The 13,843-nt window shown below is 37.0% G+C and overlaps 7 non-coding genes across 7 annotated transcripts; 5 read left to right on the plus strand and 2 right to left on the minus strand.

Moving 5' to 3' along the window:
- Positions 1 to 1,658: 1,658 nt before the first annotated feature.
- Positions 1,659 to 1,736, minus strand: Trnar-gcg. Its single transcript has one exon. It is a non-coding gene; the product is annotated as a tRNA-Arg (tRNA).
- Positions 1,737 to 5,960: 4,224 nt separating this feature from the next.
- Positions 5,961 to 6,032, plus strand: Trnac-gca. The gene has a single exon. It is a non-coding gene; the product is annotated as a tRNA-Cys (tRNA).
- A 1,706-nt stretch (positions 6,033 to 7,738) lies between these two features.
- Trnav-uac lies at positions 7,739 to 7,811 on the minus strand. The gene has a single exon. It is a non-coding gene; the product is annotated as a tRNA-Val (tRNA).
- Positions 7,812 to 9,367: 1,556 nt separating this feature from the next.
- Positions 9,368 to 9,504, plus strand: Trnal-uaa. Its single transcript has 2 exons — positions 9,368 to 9,404; positions 9,460 to 9,504. It is a non-coding gene; the product is annotated as a tRNA-Leu (tRNA).
- Positions 9,505 to 10,119: 615 nt separating this feature from the next.
- On the plus strand, positions 10,120 to 10,191 carry Trnaa-cgc. Its single transcript has one exon. It is a non-coding gene; the product is annotated as a tRNA-Ala (tRNA).
- Positions 10,192 to 10,258: 67 nt separating this feature from the next.
- Positions 10,259 to 10,330, plus strand: Trnaa-ugc. The gene has a single exon. It is a non-coding gene; the product is annotated as a tRNA-Ala (tRNA).
- Positions 10,331 to 11,112: 782 nt separating this feature from the next.
- Positions 11,113 to 11,184, plus strand: Trnaa-ugc. Its single transcript has one exon. It is a non-coding gene; the product is annotated as a tRNA-Ala (tRNA).
- The last annotated feature ends 2,659 nt before the right edge of the window (positions 11,185 to 13,843 follow it).

The following is a 13,843-nucleotide window of genomic DNA, read 5'->3' on the forward strand; positions in this document are numbered from 1 at the left end:
AAAAACATTTGTCTAGCAGAGCGTAGTTTCGATCTACGGACCTCTGGGTTATGGGCCCAGCACGCTTCCGCTGCGCCACTCTGCTTGCATCTACAATTTCAAAAATAGAAACTCATTCAAAAAAATGTGTACTTCTGTTGATCATTGGCGATTCCAATTTTCATAAATATCATCTAAGATTTTAACCCACACGATTGAAATGGTTTTGTAATAATTTAACTTTTGATTAGATTCCTACAAAACTACTCATTTAGCAGAAATATTTCTGAGTTCTTATCAAACAAGTGCTGCATCGACCGGGACTCGAACCCGGGCCGCCCACGTGGCAAGCGAGCATTCTACCACTGAACCATCAATGCGACATTGCCAAAGTCTACTGAGCATAGATAAATTTTTAAAAAATACATTGCTTCATCAAAAAAATATTTGTCTAGCAGAGCGTAGTTTCGATCTACGGACCTCTGGGATATTGGCCCAGCACGCTTCCGCTGCTCCACTCTGCTTGGATTTACAATTTCAAAAATAGAGACTCATTCAAAAAAATGTGTACTTCTGTTGATCATTGGCGATTCCAACTTTTATTATTCTCGCCTAAGATGTTAACCAACACGATTGACATGGTTTTGTATTAAAGTTACTTTTGATTAAATTCCTTAGTGACTCACGATCTATTTGTTTATTTATTTTAAATAATATCTACAAATTCGAAATCTGAACAATTTACGCATTTGCAGAAATATTTCTGAGTTTTTACCCATATAGTACTGCATAGACCGGGAATCGACCCCGGGCCGCTCACGTGGCAAGCGAGCATTCTACCACTGAACCATCGAAGCGACATTAAACATATTTACTGTGCACAGAGAAATTTTTAGAAAATACATTGCATCATCAAAAAAAAATTTGTCTAGTAGAGCGTAGTTTCGGTCTACAGACCTCTGGGATATGGGCCCAGCACGCTTCCGCTGCGCCACTCTGCTTGGATCTATTCTTTCAAAAATAGAAACTTATTCCAAAAAATGTGTACTTCTGTTGATCATTGGCGATTCCAATTTTCAAAATTATCATCTAAGATTTTAACCCAACCAATTGACGTGGTTTTGTATTAAAGTTACTTTTGATTAGATTCCTTAGTGACTCACGATCTATTTGATTTTTTATTTTTAATAATATCTACAAATTCGAAATCTGATCAATTTACTCATTTGCAGAAATATTTCTGAATTTTTACTAATAAAATACTGCATAGACCGGGAATCGAAACCGGCCGCCCACGTGGCAAGCGAGCAGTCTACCACTGAACCATCGATGCGACATTACTCAAGTTTACTGTGCACAGAGAAAATTTTAGAAAATACATTGCATCATCAAAAAAACATTTGTCTAGTAGAGCGTAGTTTCGATCTAAGGACCTCTCGGTTATGGGCCCAGCACGCTTCCGCTGCGCCACTCTACTTGAATCAACTTGTTCAAAAATAGAAGCTCATTCCAAAAAATGTGTACTTCTGTTGATCATTGGCGATTTCAATTTTCATAATTATCATCTAAGATTTTAACCCACACGATTGACATGTTTTTTTAATAATGTAACTTTTGATTAGATTCCTACAAAACTCCTCACTTGCAGAAATATTTCTGAGTTCTTACCCAACTAGTACTGCATCGACCGGGAATCGAACCCGGGCCGCCGGCCGCCCACGTCGCAAGCGAGCATTTTACCACTGAACCATCAATGCGACATTGCCCAAGTTTACTGTGCATAGAGAATTTTTTAAAAAATACATTGCATCATCAAAAAAACATTGGTCTAGCAGAGCGTAGTTTCGATCTACGGACATCTGGGTTAAGGGCCCAGCACGCTTCCGCTGCGCCACTCTGCTTGGATCTACAATTTCAAAAATAGAAACTCATTCAAAAAAAATGTGTACTTCTGTTGATCATTGGCGATTCCAATTTTCATAATTCTCGCCTAAGATGTTAACCAACACGATTGACATGGTTTTGTATTAAAGTTACTTTTGATTAGATTCCTTAGTGACTCACGATCTATTTGTTGTTTTATTTTTAATAATATCTAGAAATTCGAAATCTGATCAATTTACTCATTTGAAGAATTATTTCTGAGTTTTTACCCATATAGTACTGCATCGACCGGGAATCGAACCCGGGCCGCCAACTTGGCAAGCGAGCATTCTACCACTGAACCATCGCAGCGACATTGCTCAAGTCTACTGTAAACAGAGAAAATTTTAGAAAATACATTGCATCATCAAAAAACATTTGTCTAGCAGATCGTAGTTTCGATCTACGGACCTCTGGGTTATGGGCCCAGCACGTTTCCGCTGCGCCACTCTGCTTGGATCTACAATTTCAAAAATAGAAACTCATTCCAAAAAATGTATACTTCTGTTGATCATTGGCGATTCAATTTTCATAATTATTATCATCTAAGATTTTAACCCACACGATTGACATGGTTTTGTAATAATGTAACTTTTGATTAGATTCCTACAAAATTACTCATTTGCAGAAATATTTCTGAGTTTTTTCCAAACTAGTTCTGCATAGACCGGTAATCAAACCCGGTCCGCCCACGAGGCAAGCGAGTATCCTACCACTGAACCATCGATGCGACATTGCTCTAGTGAACTGTGCACAGAGCAAATGTTAGAAAATACATTGTATCATCAAAAAAACATTTGTCTAGCAGAGCTTAGTTTCGATCTACGGACCTCTGGGTTATGGGCCCAGCACGCTTCCGCTGCGCCACTCTGCTTGGATGTACTCTTTCAAAAATACAAACTCATTCCAAAAAATGTGTACTTCTGTTGATCATTGGCGATTCCAATTTTCATAATTATCGCCTAAGATGTTATCCAACACGATTGACATGGTTTTGTATTAAAGTAACTACTTTTCTATGGAGTGAATGGTTGTAAACCATTTGGCAACGGTGTTGCCTAGCAGACAACCATTCACAAGGAAGTAACAGAAAAGAAAAGTCATGTGAAAATTCTGTCAGTGTAAGTTTCACATAATTTCGTTTAATTATTTCATAATTCATATTTAACAAAATTTTTATTTTTTCTGTCGAGAATTGTTCGGCGAACGATTGACTCCAAAAAATTGTACTACGACAATAATTTTTTGAAAAGAGTGGGAGTCTCAAACGCCGAAAAACCAATCAGCAAGGCAAGACTTGCTGGTTTTTGTGTTACGTGATGTAGAATAATAGAATAGAAGAAAGTTATCATTTACTCAGTGCTTTCATTTACTACAGTAGTTTATCGTTGCAGGTAACCAGTCATGGACTGCAAGTAGTTATAGCTGCATGTAGCCAGACATGAGCTACGAAGACAGTTGAATGTAACCAGACATTAGCTATCAGTTTAGTAGTAGGTAACCAGCCATGGACTACCAGTACAGCTTCATTTATCAGATATGAGCTTCAGGTATCTTTACATTTTTACATTGTAATCAGACATGAGCTGAAGGTACAGCTGCACGTAATCCAATGTAACCAGACATTCTGACTACGAGTTCAGTTGTGTGTAACCATTCATGAACTACGAGTATAGCTGCATGTAACCAGTCATGAGCTTCAGGCAAAGCTGCATGTAACCAGTCATGAGCTTCAGGTAAAGCTGCATGTAACCAGTCATGAGCTTCAGGTTTAGCTTCATGTAACCAGTCATGAGCTACAAGTTAATCAGGTTTAGCTGCATGTAACCAGTCATGAGCTACGAGTTAAGTTGCATGTAACCAGTCACGAACTTCAGGCAAAGCTGCATGTAACCAGTCATGAGCTTTAGGTATAGCTGCATGTAACCAGTCATGAGCTACGAGTTAAGTTGCATGTATCAAGTCATGAACTACGAGTATAGCTGCATGTAACCAGTCATGAGCTTCAGGTTAGCTGCATGTAACCAGGCATGAGCTAAGAAGACAGTTGCATGTAACCAGACATGAGCTTACTTATCATTACATATTAACAGACATGAACTAGGAGAAAAAATGGGTTTCATTGCTGCCACGTTTCATTCAGAATGGTTAGGGTGCTAAATCACCCGCTTCAGAGCTGTAGACTCCCAGCGGAGTCTATAGCTCTGCTTGCTTGCTTGGAACCTATTTATCTGAAAGAAAATAGTTCCGTAATTACACAATGTCATGTGTAATAACGTGTATTACATTAATGAATGTAATTCATAAATGTATTACATTAATGAATGTAATAGAAAAGTAAACTTTTCATAAGTGTAATCACTATTGAAAAGTTACTTTTTATTAGATTCCTTAGTGACTCACGATCTATTTGTTGATTTATTTTTAATAATATCTACAAATTCGAAATCTGATCAATTTACTCATTTGCAGAAATATTTCTGAGGTTTTACCCATATAGCACTGCATAGACCGGGAATCGAACCCGGGCCGCCCACATGGCAAGCGAGCATTCTACCACTGAACCATCGATGCGACATTTAATGAATCTACTGTGCACAGAATTTTTTTTAGAAAATACGTTGCATCATCAAAAAAACATTTGTCTAGCAGAGCGTAGTTTCGATCTACGGACCTCTGGATTATGGGCCCAGCACGCTTCCGCTGTGCCACTCTACTTGGATTTACTCTTTCGAAAATAGAAACTCATTCCAAAATTTGTGTACTTCTGTTGATCATTGGCGATTCCAATTTTCATAATTATCATCTAAGATTTTAACCCACACGATTGACATGATTTTGTAATAGATTCCTACAAAACTACTCATTTGCAGAAATATTTGTGAGTTCTTACCAAACTAGTACTGCATCGACCGGGAATCGAACCCAGGCCGCCCAAGTGGCAAGCGAGCATTCTACCACTGAACCATCAATGCGACATTGCCCATGTCTACTGTGCATAGAGAAATTTTTAGAAAATACATTGCATCATCAAAAAAACATTTGTCTAGCAGAGCGTAGTTTCGATCAATGGACCTCTCGGTTATGGGCCCAGCACGCTTCCGCTGCGCCACTCTGCTTAGATCTACTTTTTCAAAAATAGAAACTCATTCCAAAAAATGTGTACTTCTGTTGATCAATAGCGGTTCCAATTTTCATAATTCTCGCCTAATATGTTAACCCATACGATTGACATTGTTTTGTAATAATGTAAGTTTTGATTAGATTTCTACAAAACTACTCATTTGAAGAAATATTTCTGAGTTCTTACCAAACTAATACTACATCGACCGGGAATCGAACCCGGGCCGCCCACGTGGCAAGCGAGCATTCTAACACTGAACCATTGATCCGACATTAAAAATATTTACTGTGCACAGAGAAATTTTTAGAAAATACATTGCATCATCAAAAAAACATTTGTCTAGCAGAGCGTAGTTTCGATCTACGGACCTCTGGATTATGGGCCCAGCACGCTTCCGCTGCGCCACTCTGCTTGGATCTACTATCACAAAAATATAAACTCATTCAAAAAAATGTGCACTTCTGTTGATAATTGGCGATTCCAATTTTCATAATTCTCGTCTAAGATGTTAACCAACACGATTGACATGGTTTTTTATTAAAGTTACTTTTAATTAGATTCCTTAGTTACTCACGCTTGCTTTGGTTATAATGTGATTTACAAATTCGAAATCTGATCAATTTACTCATTAGCAGATATATTTCTGAGTTTGAAAGAAAGAAGATTGAAAGTTTGAAAGAAATTCTCATCAGCTAATGGAAACTGATCTGCGTTAAAGCTGTTCAAGAAGTATTATTTAATAACACACAGTTTCTTCACTCAAATAACTGAAATATCTGACGTGGCTTCCTGTTCAATAGAAACTCAATTATTAACCAAATGATTCTTTGTTTGCGCATCCTGTGTGAAACAAAAATTAAAAGATAAGGTTTTTTTCGCAAAATTAATACCTTATAATCCAGAATGTCGAAGGTAAACTCATACAAACATTTATGGGGGTACAGCTCAGTGGTAGAGCATTCGACTGCAGATCGAAATGTCCCCAGTTCAAACCTGGGTGCCCCCTTATAGAACGGATGTTCATCATTGAGATGTTTTAAAATGAAATAACTTGCGGTTTTCTGCATGCTTACCTGTTTATATGGAAACTTTTGTATCATTTATTTAAAGATTTACATCAAACATATAGTGACAAAACAATAATCACACCATAGAATTATCACTGTATCAGTAGCAGATTTGCGCACAATATAGAAAGAACCTGCCAGGTACGATTATCTCAGCGAAAAATGTAAAACCCCGGTCGTGTGTACAATTGCAATTAATACTTAAGAGTCTCATGCTGTTCCGACTGAGCTAGCCAGGCTCATACAAATCAACGTTGTAATCCAATACTATCTAATATGTCATGGTAAAATGCACTTGGATTATCGCTCGCACTATGGTGAAAACTACATCGGTGGTTATTAGGATTTACTGCTAACATACACATAAGTGATATTCCTATATTTTATCTTTTTACTTTGTATGTAATGAGTGCTAGGATGATAGACTGCATAGTTTTAAAATTATCTCTAGTGATGTAACATTACCATTTTGCAGTAATCAAGTCAAAACTTCAGCGGTTATTGTTGCGTTAAAAAAGCGCCAGTTTTGACTGCTTTTCGTTGGGATGACACCAGACGGATAGCCAAACAAATACAACTTGGTTGTGGCATCCTTTTAAGTGTACAGACTAGCTAGTTAGCGTGTAAAATTCCTACCGCTCTTCTTCCATTACACATTTTACATAGCAGTACACAAGTCCAGATATTGGCTATTATCGAGAAAGTACAAAAGGAAATGAAATTCCATATTCGGATTAAAGTTGTAAAATTGTTTCCAACCAAGATCGAACTGAGGACCTTCAGCGTGTAAAGCCGACGTGACAACCACTACACTATTGAAACGTCAGTTTCACAAAGATGGCAAAAAATTTATTTCGCCAAAATCACCATAACATGTTTATGTCCCCCAAATATATAATAAGGATATAGCTGACTTGACCTGAAAGCCACACGATGAAAAAATAGGCATCAATTATCGACATTTCGTTTCGTGAAATATCAGAGAAAAGAAATCTACCTGCAAATATACGCTTACCTGGTTATATGGAAACTTTTGTATCATTTATTTATATATTTATTTCAAATATATAGTGACAAAACAATAATCACACCATAGAATTATTACTGTATCTTTAGCAGATTTGCGCACAATATAGAAAGAACCTGCCAGGTTGAATTATCTCAGCGAAAAATGTAAAACCCCGGTCGTGTGTACAATTGCAATTAATACTTAAGAGTCTCATGCTGTTCCGACTGAGCTAGCCAGGCTCATAAAAATCAACGTTGTAATCCAATACTATCTAATATGTCATGGTAAAATGCACTTGGATTATCGCTCGCACTATGGTGATAACTACATCGGTGGTTATGAGGATTTACTGCTAAGATACACATAAGTGATATTCGTATAGCGGTTATTGTTGCGTTAAAAAAGCGCCAGTTTTGACTGCTTTTCGTTGGGATGACACCAGACGAATAGCCAAACAAATACAACTTGGTAGTGGCACCCTTTTAAGTGTACAGACTAGCTAGTTAGCGTGTAAGATTCCTACCGCTCTTCTTCCATTACACATTTTACATAGCAGTACACAAGTCCAGATATTGGCTATTATCGAGAAAGTACAAAAGGAAATGAAATTCCATACTTGGATTAAAGTTGTCAAATTGTTTCCACCCAGGATCGAACTGAGGACCTTCAGCGTGTAAAGCCGACGTGATAACCACTACACTATGGAAACATCAATTTCTGAAATATAGCAAAAAATTTATTTCGCCAAAATCACCATAAGATGTTTATGTCCCCCAAATATATAATAAGGATATAGCTGACTTGACCTGAAAGCCACACGATGAAAAAATAGGCATCAATTATCGACATTTCGTTTCGTGAAATATCAGAGAAAAGAAATCTAATTTTTAAAAAATACAAGATTCCTTCGGTAATATCCTTCGGTAATTTTTTTAAACGTTAAAGAGACAGAAAATAAAGGTTATGGTAGATTAATACATACTATAACGTTTGGAAAATTCTCTTTCCCTTTATTCTCTTTCATAATTGATTCTTTATAACTAATTGACTAATAATCTGTTAATATTATGAGTGGTGCGACTTAGGAGTGGCGGAGGCTTCGCCCCGCCACCCCACGTCGTTTAGATTAAGTTTTAGCAACATTTATTACTATAGTAACATGGAATTGGAAAAATTATTAGTTACATATTAACTATAAAGAATTGGATGTGCTCTTATAGCAGTTAGATTAAACCACCGCTGAAAAATATTAATTCAGGCATATTACCTAAGTGTTTTACGACCAGTTCCAAAATCGATACCGATGGTAGCGTCGCTAGCGATATTACCATAGCTTTACTTCGTCTTTCGTTACATTGTTTGGTGTACACACCAACCTGACCACGCTTTCCCTTAAATCTTGTGTTAATGTTGGTCAAATGGTTAGCAACCCGGGCTGCCACTCGAATGGTTTGGGGTTCGAATCTCGATCAAGCCATTTGTAACTTTTGAAAAATTACACTTAAAAAACTTTTGGAGGTAAATGGAAGTGGAAGATCAGTGGTAACTCTTCACGACCGCCAAAAGATCTTGATGACTGTGGAGAGGACAAGGGAAGAAGAGAGAGATGACCCAGAGCTTCAAAATTTGTATGATCAAACATTTTTAAAATGTTCCTCAACTTCTTAGTTGATGACTAACTGTTAAAAAAAGGGGAATAGAAATTTTACTTGATCAAAAAATTTATTAAAATCAAGATCATCATTTATTAAAAACAGTTAACAAAAAGAGGCAATAATAAGAACAATAAAGACGAAATCGAACAAGAACAATAAAAATCAAATCAAATATCATCAAAATATCAATATCATATCATCAAAACTTGAATTGCTAGGGAAGATTCAAACTTTTTTTCTTTTTGTTAACACTGCTGAGCACTCACTGCACTGACAGTTGGAAGGTTAAGCAAACAAAAGCGAATTCACTGCCTAGGATTCGGCAACCAGCTAGGTAACAAGTACGCAAATTAAATTTTTAAAACAGTAATGAAAACAAATGAAACCCCGTTACGACATGTATCAAATTTTGACAGAATTATGTGCAAAATTTGGTGACGATTGGTCATTCAGGGAAGAAACGTATAAAGGATAACTAAATGGACATTAAACCCTCTGAATTTCACTACTAGCTACTACTACCCTTCCCCCCTATACCCCACACCCTATATTGTTAAGGACCTTCGTATATAAATATACCTAACCGATAAGTAGTCATTGCGTTAACAATGTCAAGATGGCCGAGTGGTTAAGGCGCCAGACTTAAGATACTAATTCAAATAATAGATTAATAGGTAATCTTGTGAAATCCGTTACTTGGCATTCTGGTCTTCGCAGAAGGCGTGGGTTCGTACCCCACTCTTGACAAAACCTTCCTTTCAAGTTTTATTCTCTTTCACTTTAAATCTTCTTCTCCATTGAAAACACAAACGTGTCACAATCGTTAACAGTCACCAGGGTTGTTAATATCGCCGCGATGAACGATGAAATCGTCATCGGGGATAAAATTTTTTGTTCAAGCGATTATCGCGCGATAGGTTTCAAAATCAGTATCGATCGATAATCGCGTTTTCATCGCCGATGACGCGATAGCGATAGTTTTTTTTTAATTGCAGACTGCTTAAAAGTAGCATTAAGTTACAGCTGAAAATGGATGAGCAATACAGTGGTGTATTCGCCCATCCAAGTTTTTTTTAAATATAACGGCCGAGATGGAAAACAAGGGATATTGTTAATATAGTTTTTCTGCTTTTGAAAAAAATATGCAGAAAAATATTTAAGAAATTTTTTTTTAAATTTTGCAACGTTGTAAAAAGTATCGGCGACTATCGGCGATTATCGCACCGATACTTTTCTGAAACTTCATCGTTCGATAGTCGGCAATAAAAAAAAACGCAAGTATCGCTATCGCAATCGGAAATACTTATTTTTAGCGATATTAACAACCCTGACAGTCACTCAAAGCAAACGAGCATAAGTTAAGGGGTTGTAACTCAGAGGTAGAGTGCTCGCTTCGCATGTGAGAAGACCGGAGTTCAATCCTCCGCAACTCCAAGGTAGTGCAAATAATCGAGTGGTAAAAAGCAAGTATCAGAAAAATACTGGTAGTCTCGATTGCCAAGGGGTTGTAACTCAGTGGTAGAGTGTTCGCTTTGCATGCGAAAAGCCCGGAGTTCGATCCTCCGCAACTCCATACTATAATCACTTTAATTTTGAAAAAAAAAGACCATTGTTAGGTCTGCCAACAGAATGAAACTACATTCCACATTCTAACGAATATCTCGTGAAAAGTGTAAATACCCAGTGAACAAACAAGTACTTGCAAAACGATAGGGCATAATCTTTCTTATCGTTATTTTTCTTCTACTGGTAGAAACCGGCTTTTTTCGTCCCAGCGGTATTTTCTGACGGCCATTCGGTTGTGGCACTGTCGATTAAACCTGCCATGATCCTCGAAAATTGAACAGAAAAGCATACAATTGCCATTAATTATTGATATTTTTCCCTGTCATTGTTACAATTGTGTGCTCTTCTCAATACACCTATTTTACGCCACATTGCAATAAAAGTAGCCATTGCGATAACAATGTCAAGATGGCCGAGTGGTTAAAGAGCCAGAATTAAGATTCTAATTCAAATAATAGATTAATAGGTAATCTTGTGATATCCGTTACTTGGCATTCTGGTCTTCGAAGAAGGCGTGGGTTCGAACCCCACTCTTGACAAAACCTTCCTTTAAAGTTTTATTCTTTTTCACTTTAAATCTTCTTCTCCATTGAAAACACGTACGTGTCGCAATCGTTAACAGTCACTTAAAGCAAACGAGCATAAGTTAAGGGGTTGTAATTCAGAAGTAGAGTGCTCGCTTCGCATATGAGAATACCGGAGTTCAATCCTCCGCAACTCCAAGGTAGTGCAAATAATCGAGTGGTAAAAAGCAAGTATCAGGAACATACTGGTAGTCTCAATTGTCAAGGGGTTGTAACTCAGTGGTAGAGTGTTCGCTTTGCATGCGGAAAGCCCGGAGTTCAATCTTCCGCAACTCCATACTATAATCACTTTCGGTTAAAAACATAAAGACCTTTGTTAGGTCTGCCAACAGAATGAAACCACATTCAATATTCTTACGAATATCTCGTGAAAAGTGTAAATACCCAGTGATCAAACAAGTACTTTCAAAACGATAGGGAATAATCTTTCTTATCGTTCTTTTTCTTCTACTGGTAGAAACCGGCTTTTGTCGTCCCAGCGGTATTTTCTGACGGCCATTCGGTTGTGGCACTTTCGATTAAACCTGCAATGATCTTCGAAAATTGAACAGAAAAGCATACAATTGCCATTAATTATTGATATTTTGCCCTGTCATTGTTACAATTGTGTGCTCTTCTCAATACACCTAGTTTACACCACATTGCAATATAAGTAGTTATTGCGTTGACAATGTCAAGATTGCCGAGTGGTTAAGGCGCCAGACTTAAGATTCTCATTCAAATAATAGATTAATAGGTAATCTTGTAGAATCCGTTACTTGGCATTCTGGTCTTCGAAGAAGGCGTGGGTTCGTACCCCACTCTTTACAAAACCTTCCTTTCAAGTTTTATTCTTTTTCACTTTAAATCTTCTTCTCCATTGAAAACACATACGTGTCGCAATCGTTAAAAGTCACTCAAAGCAAACGAACAAATGTTAAGGGGCTGTAACTCAGAGGTAGAGTGCTCGCTTCGCACAACATGTCCTCTCCGACTTAAGACAAGCCTTTGTCCGAATCTTTTCATGTAACAGACAAAGACATGTCTTAAGTTTTCCTTATTTTTATTACATTGCCTCCTTATATTTGTGATACATTAATTTTATCCCTTTTCAATTCACAGCATAAACGTCCAAACGTTTATATTTCCTTTCATAATTTTCTTAAAAAAAATTCTGTTTTAATGGTATGGGTGACATAAAAAATTTCAGACAAAGACATGTCTTAAGTTTTCCTTATTTTTATTACATTGCCTCCTTATATTTGTTATACATTTATTTTATCCCTTTTCAATTCACAGCATAAACGTCCAAACGTTTATATTTCCTTTCATAATTTTCTAAAAAAATTTCTGTTTTAATGGTATGGGTGACATAAAAAATTTCAGACACAGCCTTATCTTAAGTCGCAGAGCATATGTTGAGGGTTGCACATTTTGAGAATTTTTTTTCTTTTTATCTCAGCATTTCTTTAAAAAACTTAAACCTTAGCGTAAAGCAATTATCAAGTTTACTTCAAGATTTGAAAAAAACATTTTTTGAAAATTCTTCCCATTTTCATTGTTGGAGCTTGGATATGCTGCTTAAAAAGTCGGTAAATTTTTAATGTGTAGATATTCACACATGGCCTTCGGCGGTAAATTTGCAGGGTAGAGGTTGTGTTATATTGACTCCGGCGGTAAATTTGCAGGATAGAGGATATTAACGTTTTGCCTCCGGCGGTAAATTAGTAGTGTAGAATTTTTCACGCATTGCTTCCGGCTGTTTTTTTTTCAATATGTATATTCTGTAATTTTACTGTTTAGTTTTGTGTAAAAATTTTTTTTTTCGCCAAATTTTGACTTGTCTGAGTCATGGCTAACAAAAGCATCCGTAAAAAAAAAATTATCCTTATAAAAAAAAAGGCTATCACATCAATCGAACCATGAATCTCTTCATTATCACGCCAGTGCTGTAACCATTATGCTATTTCAGATTAAATTTAACTATTTAAAAAATATATATATTTTTTTGCGTCAACGCCGTGTTTTTTGCGTGAAAAATTTTCTATCACGATATATCGTCGGGACCGCACCTTGGCTGCACGTATCCATCCCCTGACACGCCGTTATTCACGATAAACGATGTAAACGGGAGTGGGCTTGAACCACCATAATTGACATCTTAAAGCCAGAGCCATAGCCATTACACCGTCAGCTGCTAAAATTGTGTAACCTTTGCTAGATTCAATTGGCCTCCGGCGGTAAATTTGTAGGGTAGAGATGTTCACGCATTGCCTGACATAGGATATTCACGCTTGGCCTCCGGCGGTAAATTTGTAGGGTAGAGAAATCCCGCACGACCTCCGGCGGTAAATTCGCAGTGTAGAGCGACATAGCCTCCGGCGGTATCCTTGTAAGATAGATGTGATGACGTATTGCCTCCGGTGGTAAGCTCGACCAATCACAGCGTGCGTTCACACCTACGGACAAACAAACAGACAGAAACACAAACAAACTCCTCCCCATTTTAGCCCTTTGCGCTTTATAGACAAGGGACTATTATATATAGCGCTACTAAGCGAAAGGTAAACGCGAAGATTACATATGTGCGATATATTTTATATCCAGCCAGATTTATTTTAGATATATTTTATTTATGAGAAAATTTATGAATGCTGAAAGTTGTTTTAGATATATATATTCGTTTTAGATTTAGCGCTATATATTAAGCGCGCATGGCGCTAAAAAATAAATTGAAATTATCTTTCGCGCGATGATCTAAATGACGCGCAATTAATTCCATCATATTATAAAAGAGCGATATAAGCGCTAAAATAAATATTTAGCGCTACATATCATACAAACATAACGCGCATCGCAATCAAGTCAATTGCTCTCATAATTTATTTGTACTTAACTTGCGAACGAAGCGCTAAATTCGTAAATTTACGAAACGCACAAGCGCTGAAATAAATAGT

This window comes from Daphnia pulicaria, chromosome 2 (genome assembly GCF_021234035.1).
Source record: "Daphnia pulicaria isolate SC F1-1A chromosome 2, SC_F0-13Bv2, whole genome shotgun sequence".
Taxonomy (NCBI): domain Eukaryota; kingdom Metazoa; phylum Arthropoda; class Branchiopoda; order Diplostraca; family Daphniidae; genus Daphnia; species Daphnia pulicaria.